Source organism: Falco rusticolus, chromosome 2 (assembly GCF_015220075.1).
Source record: "Falco rusticolus isolate bFalRus1 chromosome 2, bFalRus1.pri, whole genome shotgun sequence".
Taxonomy (NCBI): Eukaryota; Metazoa; Chordata; class Aves; order Falconiformes; family Falconidae; genus Falco; species Falco rusticolus.
Window position 1 is genome coordinate 96,585,060 of NC_051188.1, and position 21,084 is coordinate 96,606,143.

General features: G+C 44.7%; 2 long non-coding RNA genes across 2 annotated transcripts in view; one reads left to right on the plus strand and one right to left on the minus strand.

Moving 5' to 3' along the window:
• Nucleotides 1–2,660, minus strand: part of LOC119143327 — a 64,633-nt gene extending 61,973 nt beyond the window's left edge. Inside the window, exon 1 of the long non-coding RNA XR_005102668.1 lies at nt 2,281–2,660. This is a non-coding gene — a long non-coding RNA (uncharacterized LOC119143327). The remainder of the gene's footprint in view (nt 1–2,280) is intronic.
• Nucleotides 2,661–3,489: 829 nt separating this feature from the next.
• On the plus strand, nt 3,490–20,672 carry LOC119143328. Its single transcript, XR_005102669.1, has 3 exons — nt 3,490–10,761; nt 11,669–11,765; nt 18,114–20,672. It is a non-coding gene; the product is annotated as an uncharacterized LOC119143328 (long non-coding RNA).
• The last annotated feature ends 412 nt before the right edge of the window (nt 20,673–21,084 follow it).

Sequence of the window (21,084 nt, forward strand, 5' to 3'; positions counted from 1 at the left end):
AGGGCAGAAGATGTATTCAGATGACAGATATATTTTGCAGAGGGGTGGGTTTTTTGCTCTGTAAGACTTGGACAGTTGTGTAGTTATCAGTGTTTACACGTATGTGTAATTTTTAATCCTCTGCTTCTGAAACACACTTTTTCATCTTAGTGGAGGGAGACAAAAACACTTTGGTTGTTGCTTAGCTCATTGAAGGTGTTAGAGACGCCTACAGCAGCACTGCTCAAATCTCTACCAGTTTTAGCATTATTGCATGTAGCCCAAGAAAGGTTTAACATATTTTTAGTGTAATAGCATCCTCCCCCCGTCATTTTCCTTTTTCATCCCACTCCTTCTACTAACCTTCTGCGGGAAAGCTTCCCTTTTCTACTACCACTGTTGTTGAAAGGTTGCAATTATTATCTGTAATTGTTTTAACAAACAACAGAAAAAGAAAAATAGAAAACCAAAACAAAAAAATACACAAACCATCATGGAAACATACTACGACAATCCTGCTCTCTTGCCAACAACATCTATTACAGGATGAATATATTCACTTCAAGACCTGCCTGTCTTTGCATATGACAACACACCAACTGTAGGACAGGAGAAGGCCTAAATCCAGCATGTGCAGTCACATGGTAAGCAAGGTATATGTTAAATCTTGTACATGCCACACGAACAGTCTCAGTTAAAGGATCGCTAATAAATGGGCTAAGGAAGAAAGATGCAATATTTGTCATGAGTAAAGATCCTGTATTTATTACCTACAATCAGATTTCCCTCTGGCACAATGTATTTATTTTCACACTATTAGCCTAAAATACCAGTCTTGAAATTTTACACGCCATTTTACTGAAATCATCACTTGAGGAGTGCTCTTTTCAATGGAGTACTTCAGTTTTCTGCAACATTGTGCTGCAATATTTTCTTTTTTCGCGAAACACTCAATAAGCTCCAAACAGACCGCTTCCCCTCCCCCACCAACACACAGACACACCACACACACACTTTAAGACTTGTGCATCAAGAAAAGGAAAAACGCCATACAAATCCTCGTGGAGAACAGCAAGAGACATGTTAAAGACAACATAAAGGAAAGCCTTTATTCAGCCTAAACACCGACTTCGAGAAATTAAGATGCAAGCCTAACTTTTAGGGTGTGGCTTTGTGTTTTTTCCCCTTTTTGTTCCGAGCAGGATGTCTACTCGAGAACCCAACAACATATAATTAAACAGGTCAAGGGTCATTCCCTTTACATCACACCACACCGATGTTTAGCCGCACACCGCACCGAACCGAAACATCAGCCCAACCGCGGAGAATAAACCAGCGCCACAAAATGGGGCACAGGCTCCGCGCGATGACAGCAGCTGAGGGAAAGGTGTCCACCACCTTCCCGCCCGGCGGCGGCTGCACCCGCCGCCCCGCCGCCGGGCCCTTCCCCGGCAGAAACGGCCCCGCCGCCGGGCACGCCGGCCCGGGACCTGAACTGGTGTGCAACAGGTCTGCAGCCCCGCAGCGCCCGGCCCCGGCCCCGGTCCCCCCGGCAGCACCGCCGCCCCTCCGCCCGCCCGCAGCGCTGGTACCCGGGCTGGCGGCGGCGGGCATCACCGGGGGCGGCGGGGGGCGAGGCGGGGGGTAACTTGTTTACCTACTTGGAAGTAAACTTCGATGTACGGGAGCGATCGGCCCCTCCGCCCGCTGCCGATTCAAGCCCTGGCGATGAATGGGATCCCCTCCCCCACCCGAGCTCTGCAAACTCCACACTTGAGCGTGAATACCTCGCATTTCCCTCCCCCCCCCCGCCCCCCCGAGCACTTTTTTTCTTTTTTTTTTTAGGAAAAAAAATACATCAAAATACTATCTCAGAAGTAGGAGGCCGCTCCAGAAACTGCCCCCCTCCCCCCCCCCGGTGGGTCTGCTGGGGGGCAGATGAGAGCACACCCGCTGCCGAAACGGCAGCCCCAGGCACACCGCCTCGGCCCAGCGCTCCCACAAAACACACCACACAAGACCCCAAAACGCCCGGGTTCAAAAAACTTCGTCACAGCAGGCAGGGGCTGCGCGACCCCCACCCCACCCCCGCGGCGGGCCAGCCCGCCGAGCCCGGGCGGGCTGCAGAGGGGAGGCCGGGCCCGCCGGCCCCCGGCTCGGCTCGGGGGGCTGCGCCAAGAAGGACGTTTGTCACCTCGGCGCGCGTACAAGGGGAAAAAAAAAAAAAAAAGAAAGAAAAAAAAAAAGAGGAAGAAAAAAAAAAAGGGTCCCCAGGATGAATAATCCGCCTCGGAAACTCACCTCGCTCAGCGGGCGTTAAAGGCACAGCTCCCGCTCCCGCGGGCGGCGGGGGAAAGCCTCAACTTCTGCGGGCGGCGCTGGCGGAGACTTTCCCTCACTTGCCGCGCATGGTGCAACTCCTCTTCCCCCGGGGTCCCGGCCAGCCTGCGAGGAGACTGTAAATCCCCCTCGCCGCCGCCGCCGCCGCACACGCCTCCTCCTCCCCCACCGCGCGCACAGGCGGCACAAGGAAGTCCCGGAGAGTGGGAAGGGGAAAACGGAAAGTTTTGGGGCGGAATGGCGGTCAGGAGGTGCCGCCGCTCGGCGCGGCTCCGCCGGCGGCGGGCAAGTGGCGGGGCCGGTGCGGGCGCGCGGCGGCGGCGGGAGCGGCGCTGAGGGGAGCCGGCCGCGCCCGGGGCCCGCCGCCGCCGCCGCCGCCACCTCCGGGCGGGCGGGAGGGAGGGGAGGGCGGGCGGCGTGAGGGGGACACCGGGGGGCGAGCTGCGGGGCCCGGCGGGGCGATGAGGGCCGGGGTGGGGGGCTAACCCGCCGCGCCCTCCCCCACCCGGGTCCGGCGCAGCCCCACGCGCGCAGGCAGACGCGCAACTTCAGGCACCGCGGGCGGCCCCGGCGCCGCCAACGCCCCCCGGGTGCCCTCAGGTAACTCCCGCCGCCCGGCGCGCTCGGTGCTGCCGGGCCGCAACGCCCTGCGCCGCCCCCGCCACAGGCGCCCGGCGGCAGGGCGGGCGGGCACGCAGGCACGGGCACGGAGGGGGCAGCCCCGCGTTCACCTTGGGCGAGCCCGGCCGCCCGCCGCAGGGCCCCCCTCGCTGCCCTCCCCCCGCACGGACGGCGCCGGCGGGCGCTCCGGGCCCTGCTCCCGCCGGCCGTTATTACCGGCACTGTTACTTATCACGGCTAAGTTTGGGGCCGGGGAGGCGCACGGAGCGGCGCCTCACGCCTGGCTCTGCGGGGCCGGGCCGGCACGGGACCGCATTGTCAGAGCCTGCACGCAGGCGAACAAGGCACACGCATCGCTGTCGGCTACCGCGGCGCCTGGTCCGCACGCCGAGGCGGGCAGGGCGCGGCGGGGCACGCTCCCCGGGCCGGGCTGCCCTCCCCGCACGGCACGGCACGGCACGGCACGGCACGGCGGCTGCTCCCCCACCGCGCCGCGGGCAGCGCCCCGGTGCTCGGCGAGGCGGCAGGCTGACGCGGCCTCCATACTTGTGAATCAGCAGAAACGCCGGGCTTTATTGCTCGTCCGTGGAAGCGCGACACCCGGGGTGGGGGGTGGGGGTAGTGGTGCAGAACCGCTGCTGCTCTTTAGCCCCCAGCCTGCCCGTCCTGTCCCACGCGTGTCCCCGTCCCGTGTGTCCCGTGTGTCCCGCGTCCCCCCCGCCCCCCATCCCCCGGGCGGCGGTCGCGGCGCGCGGCCCCGCGCCGGCCGGATGATGCAACGCGGCCCGGCTCCATGTGCTTCCCCTCCCCCGCCCCGGCCGCGGCGGGCGCCGGGCTCCAGTTTTTTCCGCCTGGAGGGTCACCCGGCGGCTGATTGATTCTCCTTTCGCCCTGCTCAGTCATTCGGGGTTGGAAAGTAAATAACAAGTTGACATCATTACCGCGCTCCGCAGTGCCCCGCCGCGCCGCGCCGCTACCGCCCGGCGACGAGTAGCTGCGCACACAAAATCCCCGCCGCACCGCGCCCGGGCCCCGGGCCTGCTCCCGCCCGCCGAACCCCGGCACGGCGAGGCCTGCTGCCGCCCCCGGCTCGGCTCGTACCTCCGGAGCGGGGGCCCGCCACGCTTTTTGTGGCCGTCGCTGCGCCGCGACCCCCCCTCACCCCGCCCGGCCTCACGGCTAATGTCATGCAAATTATAAGATTATCTGGATGTTGCCCGGGTGTTCTGCCTCGGTGGGCTCATCCTGGTGACAGCGAGACTTCACCCCCCGCCCCGAAACTCGTATTTATTAGTGGTTTATTTTTCCAAATGACCTTTCTGCTTTTTTTGCCTTTTTGGGGTTTTATTTTGACATGAAAGGGAATGTCATGCTCTTTACACATCTAGCCCAGAACCTACATACGTGCTGTCACCGAGAGTTCTTATGGAAAAAATATGACGTCACCCGAGGCAAGCAAAGATCATCACTACACACGTTCATGTATGTTTTGAAACAACTCTCAGAACGCCGGGGAATGTTATTGCGGGCTAATGTGGCTCATTTTCACGTTCAGAGCCCGGAGATCGCAGCGCAAGGCCATCACACAGGCGTGCAAACAAACGTCTCCTGTTCTAAATCAGCTCCCATTTTTCTGACTTATTTTTGAAATCAAAACCTACATTAGGTTTTCATTACTTGACAATGTAAACAAAAGTCCCTCCTGGTTTACAGTGAGATGGCAGTGACTTTTTTGTTCTGGTGCTTTTTGTTTATTTGCTGTCTTTTAAAGTGCTGCGGGCTTCCAAATGAGGTAAACTCATCAGAAAATGGTCCTAAATCAAGACTTGCCTAGCTTTTGAGGCTTGGTGTCCCAGCAAGGAGGCTGGGACTGTTCCCACTCCTGTGTTCTGCAGAGAGCAATCAAGCTCTCACCCCCTCCATCAGGCCCAGGGTCCTTGCTGCATGTTTGATTTTTCACTGCTGAGGAGCAGCACGTGCTCATCCTATGCCACCTGGATGCTCTGGCTCGAACCTCCAGCTCAGTAAGCCCCCGCGTCCCGGCTAATTTTCAAATTAATTTTCAATTAAAATAAGAAAAAAAAAACCCAACCAAACAAACAACTGTAAAGTGATGGTAGAGTAAAAGATAGAAGAATGAATCGTGGCTCTGGCCATTACAGTATTTTTGGCCTTTGTGTAGCAGAAGACCCCAAAGCAACCATGTATAAAAGAAATCACCAGGTTTTTGAGAGTCTTGGTTTTTCGGTTTCATAACTCATGACGCAGCAGCGGTGATCAGTGGCAATGCTACGGCCCTGCAGCTCCAAACGAAGGAAGCCAGAGTTGTGGTTTCTTACCCTCATTAAAATGGAAACCTAAACCTGAAACAATCAAAATCAAGGGCTAGCAGGGTTGGCCTACTGTGGAGATAATGGGATCATAAGACAAAATATTTTGCATTTTGAAAGATGAAAGACATTGTTATTTTTCTAGTGCTTCATCGTCACTGTGTTGGTAACTGTTTCTAACTAGGTTTTTCCCCCACACTATGTTTTTCAGTTCTCTGTCTATGCAGATGAAAGTAAGGTCTCTCAAATAAGTGAATCATTCAAAAATAAATAATTTGTTCTACTTTTATGTAGCTGTAGGTAAATAATTCTCCTCACATAAAAATCTGAAATATGGATTAATTATTTACTCCTGCTATGAACTGTAAAAAATGTGGGTCTGCTAATCTGCTAATTAAATTTTTAAGAGACTTAATATACAAAATTTTGATATGATAGTGAAAACTGAACTGGTGTTTTATCTTGAATAGATGCCTCAAGACTATTTGGGTAGAGGTGCAGTGTGCAATTCTTACGTTGTAATACGTAGATACTCTATAAACTGAAATGTGACATGGTAGGCACTAGTTCTGCAACACTTAGAAATAAGTTAAACATAAATGCCTAGCTTTCCTATTATGAGTTGTCCTGCCAGACAATTTGTGGAGGGAGAGTGAAGACTTTTAGCACATTATTGTTGTTGTTATTGTTGTTATTATTATCATCATTATTATTGTTATTATTATTTAGCACACCTGTGGTGGCAAGCTTTTACTTCTATGTGGGCATCTTTACAGTATTTGCTATTTTTCAGATAAATGTTCTCATAGAATCACTGATGTGAGCAACTGCTACGCAGCATCAAAAAATGGTTTCTCATTTAGCCACTTGTTAATACAAGAATTTCACTTTTAAAAGGAAATTCTGATTGACTAAGATACTTTCAGGAATTGAGACAATCACTGGTAATTTTTTTTCTTCACGTATTACTTCACTGATATCTTTGGACTAGACTGAAAGCTTTTGCTTAATTCATGAACAGTTGTGCAAGCAGACCCCTTGAGTAAAAACAACATTATCACAAATCAAAAAGCAAAGCAGGAGACCTTGTTTCAAAGTTTTTGGAAGGCAAAACTGTGAAGAATATTTTGATTTTGCAAAGCAAGCATGGTCTGACCCTTTTTCTACCCTCTCTACCCTTTTTCTCTCCATGGTTTGCTTCATATAGCTTGTAATACCTGCATTTCCTAGTGGTATTTTTTCACCCACCTTTTTGAGATGTGAAGATCTAGATTCCTTGGACTTGAACCGGAATTCAATTGACTCTGATAGGAATCTAATAGTTTCTGATAGGAATTTTGATGCTATTACACTGTTGCAGAGGTTGCAAACTGGGATGTGCTATTCACAGTTTCTTCCCTGTGCCGTTATACAATCAATGCATATCTTCCGCTGCTCAGGGACACTGCATATTAGGTAAGCGTTATGCCGAGTGTATTTTTGCTTCTTGATATAAGATGATAAGAACATACTCAGTGATCCTTCCAAAGTACAGTTGCAAAAATCAAAGTAAGTTAGGGCAACACTCCTATTTACTATATTGTTTCATATGTGGAACATGTATACTTAAGGTAAAATAAATCAGAAACTTTGATGCATGTAATCTACACTCCTCTGATTGTTTAGTGGGCTGACACAAAGGGCTGAGCTAGCTGTATGTGTCCCTTAGGATCCTCAGATGGAACAGAGATTTTTTTTATGTTGCTCTAATTTACTCTTAGAGACAGTTTGGCCTCCTGCCAGTCTGGGATAGAAAGAAGAGGGAGGTGATCATCTCTTTCCTTGTCTTCCCTCATCCATGCAGTGTTGCATGGCCCCAGCTGTGCTGAATTAATGCCTGGGACAGCTTATGATTTCAAGCCTTTTTTCCGCCCATGAAAGATTTTAGAAGAGAAAGCAGTTCTACCTAGGAGCTGGCAGCAGTGAGTGAAACACCTAGAGAATTAACAGGATCAGATCCCCTGTGGAGAAGCCAGACTTAGGCAGAGGTTGTGCTGTGGATGTGAGAGATGTTAGCCATGTATCATCTCGCTCAGTTGCTTGGGCATTCTGGAGGTACATGAGTCCTGAGCGTTGTGACGGTGCTGTCGGATGTCCTGTAAGGATAATCTTACCTTCTGAGGCCAGCAGCAGGAGCGGCCCTGCTAGCATACTTCTCAACGTGGCTAAAGTGAGGTGGGAACCAGGAGCCTAGCCCTGGAGAAGACTTAGCCTTCCTGAAGAGCTCTTGTTAATACAGATTATAGAAAGGGCCCAGTGGGGACCTTTTCAGGAAAGCCTCGAGGAGAGACCAGTCCCTCTCACGAGAAGCGTGCATGCAAAAGAGCAAGCAAACAAGAGTTTCATGGAACGAGGCGTGTCTGTCTACATAAGCAAGTAGATCAGTGCAGGTGGGTAGGATGAAACAGTGGTTGTAAGGACCAAACATCTGCATTGCACCAACATCTGCCTCCAGATGCCTCTTGGGGCTGGGGGTGTCGAGCCCCAGGCTGGTCCTGCAGACTGCCTGATGGTGGTCGGTTGGGAGCAGCTTGGACACGCTCCTGAGGTGCACCAGTTGGGTTAGTTTCACCAAAAGGGAAACCAGTTCTCATGCTCAGAAACCACTCTGCTCTGCGTACCAAAGCACAGTAGGGGAGGAGAGTCAGGAGATTAATTTTAGAAGAGCACTCCTGATTTAGACTAAGAGTGGTGTAGATGCAGTCTGCCATAGTTCCCTGTTTCTACTGACATTGCCTTGTATAATATTTTACACTTTAAAAGGTTCCCCTTAATTCAGTGGAATTACTCAGGATTTAAAGCATGATTCACTGTTGTAAAATGTACAACATATGGATTGCTTCCCTTGCTAAATGCAAAATTTTTGTCTCAAGAATTCTGAAATGGCTTTTCTTTACACAATCTCTATGGCTACTGAAGCACACAAGGTGTGCTGTATCACTTCTAGATGCAAGCTGCTATTTTTGGCAACAATGAGTAGAGTGGTGAAGGATTCTGAAGAAGCTCACATACATGATGCTAACGCTGGCAGAAAACTAACCCGACTGGGAGTGCCTCACCTGGTGCCACAGCCGAAAGAGCTGCTGTGACTACTGGGTACGCAGAAGGGGACACGTAAGGAAAGAGAACAGAGGTTATGCTACCTGTCTGCTTGGCACTGGTGGGGTGACTACTGGTGGGAGTAAAGTAGTCCTATTTAGTTATCTTCAAGATAGGATGTCGATAAATTGGAGGAATTACAAAGAGTACTGATAATGACGAAAGGAATGGAAAATGGCTTACTTGTAAAGATAAGGATCTGTTTAACTTATCGATGAAGTAACTCAACCCTCTGGAAGAACCAAGGTGTGCGAAAAGAGCTAGCAGAGATTCTTCAATTTATCACACAAAGGTAGGGAGATGCACAGCTAGAAGTTACAAAGCAGCAGGTTTTTAAGGACAGAGAAAATTAACCAGCGAAATCACTGGTATGGATATTCTTTAACTGGAATCTTAAATCAAGCATGGCTACTGAGTCTCAAAAGGCACCAAGAAGTCCTGTGGCCCATGTTACGATGTTATACAGTTAAAGCAAACTATTGCAATGGTGTTTTCTAGCTTTAAAATCTTCAAACACAGACCTCTGAGAAGTGGCATTTTTAAGAACCAAGTGTTGTTGGCTAACTATTTACTTACCAGTCTAATACAAATTTCCGTCAAGCCTATTGTAGATAACCTAACAACAGAGGAGTTTTACTTTGCTTTCCCAATTTGCACATGCATTATTTTTACAGGTGTGTGCAAAGTGACTGTTTTTCTATTTTTAACAGGAATAGCTTTGTTTAAAACAAAGATTTTCGCTGAAGTTTTGGGATATTTTTCTTTTCGTATCCTAGAAGTTATCTCTAGGACCTTACCCAAGACAGGGAAGAAAAACAAAGAAATGTGTAATATCCAAACTCTTTGCTGTAGCAGTAAACCAAACTATTACAAGTGTAATGAGTCAGACCTGCTTTTCAGTTTCAATTTCCATGTGGCTGTAGTTGACCTCATGCAGTTTACAGCCTCTATTCACAGGGTGCAGTGCTCTACATGAACATGAATAAAAATACATGAGAGGGAGGAGAAACTCAGCTTATTTTCAATGATTAAATTTAAAATGTAGTACTAGTAAATGTTTAAAAGACAGTTATAATACTCAAAATGCAGTAAAAATCAATATTTTAAAAGTAAAAATAGACTTCCTAATTCCACCCTTTGGCCAGCTGTTAAAAAATTGGGTATTTACATTAAGACATTCAGGCACCAAATGTATTTTTAGTCTCTGTCTTGTTCCCCTTGAAATCAACAGTGGTTTTGCACCTACTTCAATGGGAGTATAATAAGGCCCTTCATTTACAATACCTTATAACTACTGGGAAAACAGTGGATACAATCAGGATGAACGAACCTTTAGTAAGTAATCTTTTTTTTGTACTATTGCAGTTCCTAAATAACACAGAAAGTCATTTGAAAGACTGAGCAGTGATGGAGAAACAGGTTCATTAAATCAGTACAAATCTCCATTACAACCAAAACGGTTCCTTAATTCTTTACTGTCCTTATTCTAAACCCTAGTATTCCTACTTCCATCTGTCAGTGCTGCTAAGTGAGAAGTTCCTTTCTTCCTTCATTCCTTCCTCCCCCCTCCCTGTCTCCATCCTCATTGCATTAGCCCCCCAGGTAACCCATTTTTGCTGCAGCCCCACACCACACAGATGCTGCACCTCATCCTTTTCATTGAACCCTACAGTGCTGACATTTTCTCACTAATTTGAGCATTTCCCTTGATGTTGGTATTAGAAACACAAGTTAGGAAAGATAATTGGAATGAAGTAGTTTCTGTATGCCCCTTAGCCATCTTCCTTGAATATCTTCCTGGTGTGGCTGAGTTTTAACTACACATTTTGAGAATTCCAAAACCAGGTTTGACAGCTTTTGCTTCAGACTATAGCTTCCTTGCGTTGTGTCATGGTAAGTTTGTGACTGGCAATATTTTCACAAGCTGCAGTTGCTTATGATTCCTCTGTATAATTTGCTCTGTGTAGACTGCTGACTTTTTTCTTTTTTTCTTGATAAAGAGGAGAAATATTAAAAGGACATAAAAGAGTACATTGTTTTGTGTTTTCTGTACTATATTCTTTTGTTCTTTTATTTTCAAGACTTTAAGCATTTCATTTAAATTCAATTGAAATTTTGAAATGAAGGATGCAAATCTGTGAGTCAGCTTGAAATATTTTGAATCATTTACATAAGCTTCCTCATTATAAAATTATTTCTTCATGTAGCCTTAGAACAGAATTAGCTTGTCAGCCCTAAGCTTTTTCTTCTTTTTTTAAGGATGCTGACCATCTAATGCTAACTAACTTATCTAAGTGGCATCGCTAACTCTGTCAATCATGCAAGACTGGAGAAAACATAACTGAGAAGTGAGGTAAGCCCAGAATTTTCATAAATATACTAAAAGTGGAACTGAAAGTACCCTTGGGTATATTATTAAACTTGCTATATTTCTTCTTTTCTTTTTCTTGAAGAGAAACGGAATCGAAAACAATCGTATGCATTATCAAAAATTAAATGCTTTTGAAAGAAAATTTAGATCTAAAGTCAATATTTTTATGAGTTCTAGTGTAACACTAATTGCAATATTTTCTGTTTCTATATATTAACAAATCTAGATCAAGCCCTTTGTGATAAGAATAGAGGCAGTGTCTTTACATACTTATTGTTGTGTATTTGTACATTTATTCACTTATTTCCCTATTAGAACATGAAGAGGCCTGATACCAAAATTACCCTGAGGCAAAAATCTTTAAACCAATATGCAATACACAAAGGATTTTTGCAACACAGGGATACTATCAGGTTAAAAGATATCAACTAAAATGGCATCTAATTTCAGCACTAAGTGTTCACAGAATCAGGTTTAAAGTTATCAACTAAAATGGCATCTAATTTCAGCACTAAGTGTTCACAGAATCAGCCTCAAGATTAGGGTGAGACTGTGTTGTCGTTCAAGCTGATTGCTCTGTAACTTTCCAGATAGAGAAAAGACTGGTTTGGGGGGTTTTTTAAGTCTTACGGACTCTCAGTTCTACAAATCTGTCCCTCCAGATGAACTTGGACTTAATTGTAAGAGCAGCTGCAAGATTTTCAGATATCACGCAATTTCCGTAACAGTCTACATTTACACTCATCAATGTCTATATTTACTATTGTAAGAGTAATGAGTAGCCTAGCCAGAAAGATTTATCTGAAAACTAGAGCCATGTGAGCATTTGCAACTAGAGTGTGGTCACTAAATAGAATATAATTACTTTTTCTCTCTTTTCTTTGCCCAGTGCCAGGAGAAGCTAACCAGCTTGCCTTCCATAAGGGTGAGCTTCTGTGGAAGCTTCCCGATTGCCTGCAAAGTCACAGATTGCCCAAATCTTTCTGGTAGGGTATATGTTAACTTTGGTTGTTATCTTCTTTTATTAAGTCTAAAAATTGCTGTAAAGCAGCAAAGCAATCATCAGATTTATTAGCCAAAACAAAGCTGTGAAATTACTTATTTTTCAGCATTATTTGAGGGCTCGCAACCATAAATGTTATTTATGTATATGTATTTGCACACATCAAGAAACACACAGACACCCTATACAAATATGCTTCATTTAAAACCCCACACCTTGGACCTGACACATGAGCCTTTACCCTTCTGAAAAATCCAGCTGAAATCAGCTGGACCAACGAGCCAACAGTCCTTTACTGCATCCTGTCGGTGCAACGAGAAAGGTTTTGTTGTTCAGTTGCACTGCAAGATTTCTGTTGCTTAGTGGTATACTAGGGCACTTATAACCATCCATCCAGTTATGGCCATGTACTCTTTTTACTCCTCAGTAGTAATCAGAGCTTGAAGTTTGGCATTAACTTGTGTTCAGTCCCTGACCAACCCAAACCCAGGAACAGAGCAACAATCATTTCTTTATGCTTTCCCTTCTTTTTGAGGGTAGCAATAAATTTTATCTTGAGGTCTCTTTTTTCTTGGAAGATGCTGTAGTGACAGAATTGTAGAAAAGCAATTTCCCTATTTTATTTCTAAAACAAACAAACAAAAAGTTCGCATTGTCATCAGCTTACTTTACTTAAAAACTTGCTTTATTAAAAAAAAAAAACCACCACCAAAATCCCCTTGAAATGTAGCTACACGCTCCAATCTGTTTTTTAGCATTGCTGATCATACCGTTTTGTTGCTGAACCTGGAGAAGACCATGGAGGGCTGGTGTGCGTGTGTGTGCAGGGATGTACATACACATTTGCCTGAGAGAAAGATGTTTTTCCACAAGGATCCTCTCGTGGAGGATCAAATAGCAGAATGAACCCTCCAGCCTGGCAGATGTGCTCGAGTGAGTAAGACAGGGCAAGTCTCCTGAAGGCCAGGGTCACTGGCGTGGGAAGCTGTGCCACCATGCCGACCCATGCCCCGCTCTGCTGGTCACCATGTGGTCCTGTGCAGTCGCAGACCTGAGTTCATGCAACAATACAGCAACCCTTTCAGATGAAACACTATCCTGCTCATACCCGAAAGGTATGCTGAAGCAAAGAAAAACAAGGGGCTTGCCTACACTAGAATGGTTACAGGTGTAGTTTTACTATTACATGTAATTTTAATTGAAACTTTTGCGGTGTAGAGGTAGTTGCAGCAGTATGCCTACCCTTCAACAAGAGAGCAAAATAAACTGTATTTGGGTAGGGAACAAGAATTTATGATGGTATAAAAATATATTAAAATATCACATGCATAATGAATGCAATTAAAGCAATGCGTTTTTTCTAATGTGGATCAATCTGAGGTGACTGTTCAGAGGCAGCAAAGCGAATAGGTACCCAAATGGCGTCCCAGACCTTCTCCAGCTGTTGGAAAATACCTTCCCCCTTTTCCTCCGCATCAGAAATGTTTCAGACCACAGAGAGGATGTTCAGAAGTGCAATGCAGCAGAGCTCCATTAAAGCCAATGGAGTTATTTCCATTTACAGCAGCCAAGGGGCTAGTCCCTAATTTCTTTCTGCAGAAGAACGTGCAAAGCAGATTTCAGATATTTGTTAGGAAGCAGTGGAGAGGTTGCAGGCTTGATGTACTGCCTAAAGATGGTCCCACAAAAGAATGACCAAGAGAGGGGCATCCTGTAGGCAATACCCAATTTTTCCCCTCTAAACTGAATTTTGCACTTTTTTCTTTGCAGTGAATGTAAGCATCTCATTGGCGTGATTGTGTTATTCCTAAAGCGGGTTGCTAATACTTTTGAGAAATACTGTCAACAAAAAACGGAGTCACGTAAAATGCTTATAATTATCTCTAAAATTAGTACCCCTTTAAAGAGTGCATTTGCATGACCCACCAACAGGTCAGTTAAGTACTTTCAGTATGCTTTACTTGTATTTGGCAGAACAATTTCCTTGCTGAAGTATACCAGTGAGTGGGAGAGATTGCAGCTAACAAAGTAAATTAAACATAAATATTTTGGGAATTTTTTTTCTTTACTTTGTGTAGGATTTGGAAAGAAAAAGCAGTCTTCAGGTCCAAGTTCAAAAAGACCTCACTTACCTTACTCACACTAGCTGCCTTTCTGTTTTAAACCACAAGCCTCTACAGTTGTGAAAAAGCATGAGCTTGAAAAGAAAAACAATATAAAGTCCGGTGGACTCCAAATTCTCCATATAAGCATTCCCTCAGTTTCTGAAAGTTTTAGGGTGGAGTTCTGGCTTTATTAAAACTCATAGTAAAATTACCATAGGCATAACAATACACGTTTAATCTTTAAGGTGATTTGTTTTAATTAATGAAAGTTGGCACATTAGGGAATGTATGAGTTTTCATTCCACCAAAAAAGCAATAAAGAAAGAAAATAGATTAATAAATAAACTTACCAAAGTAAAAGTAGAGCTGCATGACCATACATCATAAGAAATGAGCACTTTTTTTCCTAAAATGGTGGACAAAATCACTATTAAACTAAAATGTGACATGTGGAAAAACTTTGCCAGTGAGGTATATAAAAGTATTTTCATTTCTATTTACATTTTTGTTTACATTTATGGTTTAGGATTCAGGGTTTTTTTCCTTCTCTAGTTACGAATCTGTAAGCTCAGTAGGGCCAAAATCTTTGACTTCCTTTGTGAGAAGGACATATAGTTGCTGAATAATTTATACTGTATTCATAAGATAATTCGTAAGTGCTGCTGCTTCTCACCCCCCATCCCCAAATCTGAATGCTTTCTGTATCAATAATGCATTCGTCCTCCTGATCCCCTGTGAAATAAGGTAAGAGTATTTATCTTACTGAGAAAGTGGCAAACACACAAAGCAATAGGGTTTGTGACCATAGTTACAACACCACGATCTTGTTCAGGGTATTTTTATGGTGAATCATTACGTTTACAGCAGGGTACATGTGGTGTGAATCTGTAGGTGGTCACTGTGGATGCACACAGCATGAGTGACCATTTGGGGACAAGTTACGGAAGTACAGACTTATCTCACTCATGTGGGTGAGAACTTCTACCCCCCAGCAAAGGTGGTTTGGATTCTAGTGGCACGTCCTATCTACCTGCATTTGGACCCGGCAAAGAAATTGCACTGGGATGCCGTGGGTAGGACAGGAGTGATGGTCAGTATTCCGGTGGGCAGGGCTGCTGTCTGGGGGACCTGGGCAGGCTGCAGTGGAGGAAAAAGCAAAGCCCTGTCCCAGGGCTGGAGTAATGCCCTGCAGCAGAAACCAGAGGGGCAGGAGAAAGTCAAAGGCAGATGGGGTGGGGGCTGGTCCACAGGGGTGCCCAGGGCGCTGGAGTCTACCTCATTTGAGGAGAGGATGGGGGCATGGCGTTAGTTTGGCCTGGGGGAGGGGAGACCCCATGACTCCCTGAAAATATCCAGTGGGAGAGGAGGGAGAAAGCAGTATCCCAACTTTGCATTTGGCCCTGTGCTGGGAATGGGCTGGGACAGACAATCCCCTTTCCATCCAAATTTATGTGAGTCGTTGATTCCAAGTTCACAGGCTGAATCTGCTGGAGCACAGGGAATGGGGCGAGAGCAGCACCTCTGTAACAAGAGGATATCCTCAGGAGCTAATTTCTGAGACTCATATGTGATGGGAAAGTGCTTTACTTTGCCCTAAGAGTCTGCTGAAAGGCAAAACAATCCTACACATGCCATAGGGGAAGGCAGGAGTTCAACACTTCCAACAACAATAAAAAAGGAGAATGTTTTTTTTAGAAATTTGAGCATGATTTTAATGGCCTAATATTAATCAGCCAGGTTTGAAAATGAGGGTCAAATTATAAATAGAGCTGAGAGGCACAGTGCACAAAAATACAGTTGTATTTGTGTTAGAAATTTTATATAAATAGAAGGGGAGAAAAAGCCCTGAAATTTTTCAGGCTTGAATTCCAGCTGCTCTGTTAATGTGAAGTGAAGCCTGCTCTTTCCCTTGTTAATTTTCATTCCTGTGCCTGTGAAACCTGGGTTGGAACCTGCCACCTCCCTCCCACCGCCAGCTCCTCCCGCTCCAGCCTCTCCAGCCCTGTAACTACTAATATGCTTTGCATGAGAGAGATCAAGAACAGGTTCAGTATTTCTAATTGCAATCTGCCCCTTACCCATGCTAAAATCTAGTGCAGGATCATTAACTGGTGGGTTCCTGCCAAAGTATTTTGGTTCTAGCATGGCCAGAGCCACCCAGACAAATATGTTATTCGCTTAAACAAGAAAGTGTCCCTTTTCCAGCCTCTGCTCGCCTGTGTGCAAACTGCAACAGCTCTGATCCCCTGGTAGTTTGGAGACAGCTGCCATGACTGGCAATAAGACTCTGATCTTGCTCTTCAGTTGCTGTTCTGTGCAACCTTTTACACCAGCTGTATTCATAGCCTGCTCAGTCTTTAATCAGCCTCTGAAGAAACAAGCACGGAAAATATTTCTTTTTTTCTTCTGGAACTTTTTCCACTGAGTTTTAGATGATGTCTGTTAGAGAAAATTTATCAGGCATGGTATGAGCTCTGCCTGCTGCCTACTTATCCCTTCCTGCCCATCCTCTGGCTCACCTTTTCCTTTTTGTCTCTGCTACCACTAGTGTACTATTTTCTGCTCCTGCATTCTTCCTGAGGTGCCTTGACATTTGCAGATTTGTTTCCTAAATTTTATCAGCACGTCCCCATTACAAGAAAAAAGTACCATTTCATACTGTTCCTGAAATCACATAGAGTTTACCCAGATTGTGTTGTGGCTGTCAGAGTCAGTAGTGCTGCCATAGGTGTCCTGGATGTCAGGAGCCTGCCGGGTGCTGGGTGGCTCTGGGGGAAGCCCTCGGGGTGCCCTGGTGTTGGGCATGCAGGGGTTCAGCTGTGGTGAGCAGCTGGTACAGGGCTTCTCACTACTGGGTGAATTGTTTGACTGCCGACACCAGTGGACGTTATTGCTTTGACTTCAGGAACAGCCAGCCTGGACCTGCACAGGCTTTGGTGAAAGCGTAACCCTGCTCACTGGACTACGTCCATCATTATGGTCAAACTGCTGGGAGGTTTCTTACTCCAACAGGTTGTGAAGCAAATGGTCCGGATTGTAAATTTATTTGTCAGGCCCGAGTAAGGTTATTCTGACTTGAAATTCCTGACTTGGGCAAGAAGGAAACATGCTATACAGTGGGTCATGGTAAGACATAGCATCTTTTCCCTGAGTTCTGCATCCCTTCAGCCATTCTTAAAGGTGCAGTTATAGACTGGATCGCTCCTTGCTCTTCCTGTGACTATCGTCACCCTTTCCCACCTTACTTGGCTCGCGGTGGGGGCATCTGATCCAATCTTCCTACACACTCAAACATATGGATTCAAGATGTGGGCAGATGTGGGCTGGTCTTGCAGAAGGATATTGTGTTTTTTACTTTCTCTGAAACGAATAAGCAATTGTCACAATCCAAGCTATTGTGCTGAATTTTTTAAAAAAACAAAGGTTATAAAATGGGAGACTGTGTATGGGTGGCAAAATCAGGCACTAGGTAAATGTGCAGAGCAGGAATATGCTTATTAAATAGGCAACAGAGAATTAGAGGAAACTATTGCAGTTTACATTCAAGTATATTATGGGGCTGTTTATAGGGCCCAAAAGAACTTCCCGAGCATTAACACATGCAGTATGAGACACAGAGGTGGTAGAATCTATATAAAGGTGAATAGACACGTAAAACCAGAATAACTTGTTAGCATTTACATTGTTGCTGCCTTGAGGCTGTGGCAGCTATTTCACCCGCCTTTTAGAAATTCATTCAATTTTTTTTTTCTGCAGGGTGGATTAAAAGACAGCATTTTTTTAAGGTCAGGGAATAATATCAATGATAAATCAAGCTAATCTTATGCTATTATTTCAGAATAATGAAGGACACATGTAAGAACCCTATAGAGAAAGGTACTGTTACAAATAATGGATTATGAAAGGAGGAGGGGAAGGTTGGGTTTATGTTCTTTTTCCTTCTCTTTAATTATAAAGATCAGATGACATACATCTCTCTGGATCTATACATTTGTGTCGTGGTAGAAATTAATCTCTTATCACCCTTTCCTAGGCAACTCCTCAGAGTCTCCAGACTTGTGGACAAAGAAGAAAAGGAGAAAATTATGACAGCAGAAAAAATCTGTGCAAATAAATCCTGAGTAATGAGAGGGAAAGTGAATTTTATTCACACTGTTTGGTTTTGACTTTTAACTCAAGTACTGAAAAACACTCAGGAGAAAATTTATCTCTCTGTCTTTCTTCAGGGCAGAAAAAGTTCAAAGCGAACATGTGAGATCTCTGATGACTCCTCGAGCAAAGTCACGAGAGAATTAGTCTTCCTGGTAGCTTAAAGGTGAAAAAAAAAAAAAAACACAAAACCAACCAAAAAGAAAATCCCTTCCTCTTACACATTTTATCTTGCATTTAACCTCCTTCATAAATTATTGAGAAACATGCCAATTAATAGCTTATCTTTTAAAACATTCTTATCTAGATTTTTTTTTAACAAATAGAGAATTGGATGGGCATTCATCCATCTTTTTATTACTTTTTTCCCACATTAGGGAGTGCTATACATTTCCACAAGCCATAACAAATGGTCCCATTTGCTATGGGATTTGCTGTCAGCTGGGACACAGACTGTGGTATGTCTTTACTACCAAAAAGATTTCTGTTTTAAAGCAGGGGAATCATTATGCATTACTATCCTGCTCTAAAATCCCAGTAGTGTCGAATACAGTTTTTACTACACTGTACTTCAGTGATGCTAGCACTGAACTTTACAAAGAGAGGTGACATTACCCAGTATTTTAGAATAAAACCAAGAAAAGTTTGTTTCCTTGAGGGTTTTACTTGGGGTGGGGGTGGGGAGTGAGGAGCGGCAGAAGAATCTCTTTCAGTTATAACAAAGACAAAATAACCCTCTCTTGTGGGAAGTGGTGGGATCTAAAGTAGATCAGAAACGGTGGTAGTGGTGGGGAAGTCAAGTCTCATTGACTCATCCTGTACACCCCTGCGTCTTGATTCTCATGATGTACCCATTGAATGGATTCTGTAATTTTCAGATAAGGTCAGCTTTTCCACAAGTGTGCATTGCTATGAATCCCCTGCAGTCCATGGAGCTACGGTACTGACAGGAGTTGAAACATTAACCTTTTACAGTTTTGCGTTTGTCTGTCTATGTCACTGCTTTTCCCTTTTTAGCTGTCTATGGAAGCATAATAAAATTATTTTTTTGCAGTATTTAATTACTGCTTACATTGGCATCCTCCAAGAAAGCTTGAACACTCATGATTTTTTCACATATAGGCTTTATTCAACATTTAGCATTTAGTAATTTTATCATTAAACCTTAATGGTTTCTAGAACGTGGTCTATACCTGAAGGGACATGCCTATGAAATTAAAATGGCAAACCCTGTTGCTGGAGGTGTTCCTTGTGCCACAGAAAGGGTTCTGTTTGCTGTGTATATAAGCCAGCTCTCCAAACCAAGATGTGTTGATAAAGGGCACATGCTTTGCTTGAACAACTGCATCTATACTTGGGTTTTGCTACCTGTTTCAGTTGAAGGTAAACTAACAGAGTGCTTTCATATATCAGCTTCTTGCTTCAATCTTGAAGTAAAGCCTTCATAAAACTTCTAAACTTGATTAAAAAAGAAGAGGAAGGAGAATTACCAATGTCTGTGTTTGGTTGCTGCCATGTAAGTCAAGTAAAAAGAAATTACACCTACTCTGGGTGGAATGGTGATTCAGGTCGTTCACCTTTGAAGTTGAAGAGCCTCTAAAAGGAAATGTGGTCCTGTTTCTAAGTGGACGTGTGGAAGGCTGACATTAACACCTCGCACTGAAGAAACTGTTCTCTCCATCCCTTTTCACAGCTGACTAAACACAAACAGCACTAGTTTAACAAAGAACCACAGACAGCAGGACGGATTATAGCCCAGCTGAATGAGGAGCTTGGTTCAACAAGGGAAATGAAGGTCAGGTTAATCACAGATCATATTTCCCCTACCCACCGAAGCCCTTACATTACATTATACATGTCATTGTGCTACTTTTCTAAAACATCAGCCCAGAGCCTGGATTCTCCACTAGCCTCATTAGCCCTTGGAGCAGACTCTGCTGACTTGAAGGTCCACACCTGTGCCACCTCTGCTGCATGAGCGGTCAGTGTAAAAATACATTAAAAGAGCAAGAGAGCAGCAGAATTTTAAGTGTGTCAGTATCTCCTTCGTAGCTACATTGCTGAGCCATTTTAACCACAGCATGAAAGATTCCTTTATTTAACAGGACAGGTGTGTACTTTAAAAGATCACTTGACAGTTACCTTTGACAGATGTTCCAGTAGCTTAGGTCACCTAATTTGGACACAAAGTCAGAAGTAACAGCTAGCATAAATCTCTAATTTGCCTGCTCTGGTATTGCTTTAAGATAACCCTATCTGCCTCACTACATTTTTTCCCAATTACTCTATGAGGTTTGATTGCATTGAAGGAGATAAAGACCTCAGGAAAAGCTTTTGGCATTCAAGACTTCAAGCCAAATATTTTTATTAAGACCTTTCTCACACTGTGAGTATTAAGTATTTATAGCCATACCGGGCCAAGAACAAGGCAGCGCTCAGGTGCTTCAGCTGGATTCTTTCTATTAAGTTGGCAGACCTGACTATTTTAATGACACCATAACTCCATTCACTTAACATGAGACAGAAAAAACATTACGAGTGACCATTTAAACTCTAGTTCTCCGTTTCCCAAATCTGCCTGAAAACTCTTGGAAATCACAGTGATAATACCTAAAAACAGCCAACAGGCGTGTGTCTGCGTGCCATGCCGGGGCGTCCTGCAGGACCTTCCACAGGGCTGGAGACAGCAACTGCTGCAGGGGGGGACGCCGCCTGCTGCTGCTTCCAGTGGGCAAAGTGCCTTTGACATCTTTGTCTTTGCATTCTTCAGGGTAAATACATCTATATGTTTTCTTGGCAGGCGCTTTGTGTACGTTGCCCATTTAAATCAGAAATGGAAATTTAACTTCAGGCTAACAAATGTAGGGCAAGTTTGAGGAAAAAAGTTGGAAGCCTCTAACATGGCCATTATAAAGCCTTTAAAAATATTTACTGAAGTTCCTTTGGTTTGGCCTAAAACCATCATAGATTAAGTGTATCAAAAAGAGTCCAAGGATGACCACAATGAAGATTTATTTTTTTTATGAAAAAAATAATATAGACCACAGG